This window comes from Rhopilema esculentum, chromosome 11 (assembly GCF_057945365.1).
Source record: "Rhopilema esculentum isolate cy_ngs chromosome 11, ASM5794536v1, whole genome shotgun sequence".
Classification (NCBI taxonomy): domain Eukaryota; kingdom Metazoa; phylum Cnidaria; class Scyphozoa; order Rhizostomeae; family Rhizostomatidae; genus Rhopilema; species Rhopilema esculentum.
Genome location: NC_142825.1, coordinates 1880001 through 1885000, shown reverse-complemented (window position 1 = coordinate 1885000; position 5000 = coordinate 1880001).

Below are 5000 nucleotides of genomic sequence, written 5' to 3'. Positions count from 1 at the left end.
GTGCCTGACACGAGACACGTTCGCTGTTTCTTCCTTCAATTAGTATGGCAACCAAACCAAACCAACAGCTCGCTCGCCCTTACTACAAAAGGCCGCGAGCGCTAGCTGGACAACACAGCCGACTGACTGCTTGACCACCCACTAGCCTTTATATCCCTCGCCTTTCCATCCATCTCGTCTCTGTACCTTCTCGATCGGTTGAACGCGACCAGAGAGAGTGCAGGTTCGAATTAGAAACACAGATTAAACCTGGTTTCGGGCTTCCTTAAGCGTTTGTTCAGTTGATGGCGATACGCCATAAACACAACATCCCTCGACAAGGCAAACGTGTGCACGGGAAGACGCTGACCGCCTAGTCCCGGCACTCATAGCAGACAGACAAACGGTGGTTTCGTACATGCACCAGCCATCCTGATAGTACATGCACAGACACACACCGTATTGAAAGGCAACCGACGTGGCCATGCGATGGCATAGACACAATGGCATCGGGCTCCTTCTTAGCTTTACCGCTGATCCGTTCGGCAATCCTGAGAGGAACACCAAACTTCGCAACTACGAGCAGGGAAGTAGCCATACAGCCGATCTAAGCAGCGACACGACCAAAGAAACGCAATGGCAACCGTGTGGGCTAATTATTCGTCATTAGGCGATCGTGGAGCATCGCTAATATCCATCCTACAAAGGCAACCATGGCTGACCTAACAGCCCGCAAATGATACCATGTGCAAAGAATCCAACGGGTACCGGGCAACGCAGCCGCTATTAGCACACGCACCTTTCCCTGGCTTCATCATCGCCGACATCATTTGCCACATCACTGTGCCCACATAAATAGCCAAGACAACTATAGAGTGCCCCCGATATCATACAAATCTTCTCAAAAAGAGTCCAAACCAGCCCCAAATCTTGCAAATGCATCATTATTCAGTTGTCCGCAAACACAAAAGCCTCTAACAAAACTTTCATTGCGGTAGTGAAAAAAAAAATTTTTTCCTCATTTAGACAAAGACCTCTCTGTTTCCGTCTCATGAGACCAATATCACTCGCTCCTTTGATCGGCTACCTGCCCGACTGCATCCCTTGAGACCTAGCTGTCTGACAATTTCTCTTCAGACCTATCAGTCTCTGTTCATTGAAACTCGGCCTATTTGATCCTTGGATTGAAGGCCTCTTTGTTACTGTCTCAAGAGACAGACTGCTAGACACTCTCTCTCCCTTGAGACCTGTTTCTTCCGTCTCTCCCGTCTCTGGAGACCAGTGTCCCCCGCTCCTTTGATCGACAGCATGTCCGTCTCTTTCCCTTGAGACCTGCTTCTTCCGTCTTTCCCGTCTCTGGAGACCAGTGTCCCCCGCTCCTTTGATCGGCAGCATGTCCGTCTCTTTCCCTTGAGACCTGCTTCTTCCGTCTCTCCCGTCTCTGGAGACCAGTGTCCCCCGCTCCTTTGATCGACAGCATGTCCGTCTCTCTCCCTTGAGACCTGCTTCTTCCGTCTTTCCCGTCTCTGGAGACCAGTGTCCCCCGCTCCTTTGATCGGCAGCATGTCCGTCTCTTTCCCTTGAGACCTGCTTCTTCCGTCTCTCCCGTCTCTGGAGACCAGTGTCCCCCGCTCCTTTGATCGACAGCATGTCCGTCTCTATCCACAAAGTCCTTCTTGCCGTCTCTGTTCCATGAAACCTGGTTTGCTGGATCCTTTGAGCGAAGCTCTTTCTGTCTCCGTCTCAATAGACGAGGGTTGCCCGCTCCTTTGATCGGCCGCTCGTCCGTCTCTATCCACAAAGTCCTTCTTGCCGTCTCTGTTCCATGAAACCTGGTTTGCTGGATCCTTTGAGCGAAGCTCTTTCTGTCTCCGTCTCAATAGACGAGGGTTGCCCGCTCCTTTGATCGGCAGCACGTCCGTCTCTATCCACAAAGTCCTTCTTGCCGTCTCTGTTCCATGAAACCTGGTTTGCTGGATCCTTTGAGCGAAGCTCTTTCTGTCTCCGTCTCAATAGACGAGGGTTGCCCGCTCCTTTGATCGGCCGCTCGTCCGTCTCTATCCACAAAGTCCTTCTTGCCGTCTCTGTTCCATGAAACCTGGTTTGCTGGATCCTTTGAGCGAAGCTCTTTCTGTCTCCGTCTCAATAGACGAGGGTTGCCCGCTCCTTTGATCGGCCGCTCGTCCGTCTCTATCCACAAAGTCCTTCTTGCCGTCTCTGTTCCATGAAACCTGGTTTGCTGGATCCTTTGAGCGAAGCTCTTTCTGTCTCCGTCTCAATAGACGAGGGTTGCCCGCTCCTTTGATCGGCAGCACGTCCGTCTCTATCCACAAAGTCCTTCTTGCCGTCTCTGTTCCATGAAACCTGGTTTGCTGGATCCTTTGAGCGAAGCTCTTTCTGTCTCCGTCTCAATAGACGAGGGTTGCCCGCTCCTTTGATCGGCAGCACGTCCGTCTCTATCCACAAAGTCCTTCTTGCCGTCTCTGTTCCTTGAAACCTGGTTTGCTGGATCCTTTGAGCGAACTCTTTCTGTCTCCGTCTCAATAGACGAGGGTTGCCCGCTCCTTTGATCGGCCGCTCGTCCGTCTCTATCCACAAAGTCCTTCTTGCCGTCTCTGTTCCATGAAACCTGGTTTGCTGGATCCTTTGAGCGAAGCTCTTTCTGTCTCCGTCTCAATAGACGAGGGTTGCCCGCTCCTTTGATCGGCCGCTCGTCCGTCTCTATCCACAAAGTCCTTCTTGCCGTCTCTGTTCCATGAAACCTGGTTTGCTGGATCCTTTGAGCGAAGCTCTTTCTGTCTCCGTCTCAATAGACGAGGGTTGCCCGCTCCTTTGATCGGCAGCACGTCCGTCTCTATCCACAAAGTCCTTCTTGCCGTCTCTGTTCCTTGAAACCTGGTTTGCTGGATCCTTTGAGCGAAGCTCTTTCTGTCTCCGTCTCAATAGACGAGGGTTGCCCGCTCCTTTGATCGGCAGCACGTCCGTCTCTATCCACAAAGTCCTTCTTGCCGTCTCTGTTCCTTGAAACCTGGTTTGCTGGATCCTTTGAGCGAAGCTCTTTCTGTCTCCGTCTCAATAGACGAGGGTTGCCCGCTCCTTTGATCGGCAGCACGTCCGTCTCTATTCTCAAAGTCCTTCTTGCCGTCTCTGTTCCTTGAAACCTGGTTTGCTGGATCCTTTGAGCGAAGCTCTTTCTGTCTCCGTCTCAATAGACGAGGGTTGCCCGCTCCTTTGATCGGCAGCACGTCCGTCTCTATTCTCAAAGTCCTTCTTGCCGTCTCTGTTCCTTGAAACCTGGTTTGCTGGATCCTTTGAGCGAAGCTCTTTCTGTCTCCGTCTCAATAGACGAGGGTTGCCCGCTCCTTTGATCGGCAGCACGTCCGTCTCTATTCTCAAAGTCCTTCTTGCCGTCTCTGTTCCTTGAAACCTGGTTTGCTGGATCCTTTGAGCGAAGCTCTTTCTGTCTCCGTCTCAATAGACGAGGGTTGCCCGCTCCTTTGATCGGCAGCACGTCCGTCTCTATTCTCAAAGTCCTTCTTGCCGTCTCTGTTCCTTGAAACCTGGTTTGCTGGATCCTTTGAACGAAGCTCTTTCTGTCTCCGTCTCAATAGACGAGGGTTGCCCGCTCCTTTGATCGGCAGCACGTCCGTTTCTATCCTCAAACATTGCCTTTGTGATTCGCTTGTTCATAAATGTGTTGACTGATTGAAGTTGTTGGTGTCATTGTATCGTATGCCCGATGGTTCGCTTGTTAGATAGATGACAGACTCACGTGTTTGTTTTTATTTTCACTTGTTTGTTGCCTGTGCGATTCGGTTGTTTGTTTCATAAAGGTCTTGATTGATAGAAGTCTTCGGATGTGTCCTCGGATGTCATGATTGATCATTCGCTTGATAATCAGATGGATAGATGAATAACTCACTTGTTTGTATTCCCTTCTACTCGATTGTTGTTTGTGTGAGTCGCTTGTTTCATCAAGGTCTTGTTTGATAGAACTCCTGGGTGCTTTTGCATCTCATGTCCGGTGATTCGCTTGCTATCTAGATTAATAGCTAACTAACTTATTTCTCTTCTCTTCTACTTGATGCTTCTATTTGATTGTTATGTCCGATGATTAGCCTTTCAGATAGATAGTCGTGATATATAGATAGATAGTCATGATAGATAGATAGTCATGATAGATAGATAGTCATGATAGATAGATAGTCATGATAGATAGATAGTCATGATAGATAGATAGTCGTGATAGATAGATAGTCATGATAGATAGATAGTCGTGATAGATAGATAGTCGTGATAGATAGATAGTCATGATAGATAGATAGTCGTGATAGATAGATAGTCGTGATAGATAGATAGTCATGATAGATAGATAGTCGTGATAGATAGATAGTCGTGATAGATAGATAGTCATGATAGATAGGTAGTCATGATAGATAGATAGTCTTGATAGATAGATAGTCATGATAGATGGATAGTCACAGTTAGTCAGTGAGACTTATGGCAGCAGCAGGCAACTTCGCCCCCTGTTAATAAGATAACAAACGGAAATTAAAAAGCAAGCTAATACATCTCTATCTGTCTGTCAATGCAAATAAGGGTGATAATACAGTAAATACAGTAATCCGCTGTTACAGGCAGTTTTATGGCAGTCAGCATAACATCTTCACAAATGAACGTCACTCACTCACACAAATGAGATGAGTGTAAGTAAGAAATGTAACACGTTGTAAATGTATCTATCTATCTGTCTATCTGTCGGTCCTAAAGTCTGTTTCCAACAGTTGTCTGTCTGTAGCAAATGGATGGATGGAACACAGGTAAGTAACAAGTGTTTACAAAAGATAATACAAACCTAACAGATGTAGTGGATGGATGGAAGTAACAAATGTAGTGAGCGTAACAATTGTAACAAAGGTAACAGATTTAACAAATGTAACACATGTAACAAACGTAACAGATTTGACAAAAAACGTAACAGATTTGACAAATGTAAGAGATGTCACAAACGTGACAGATGT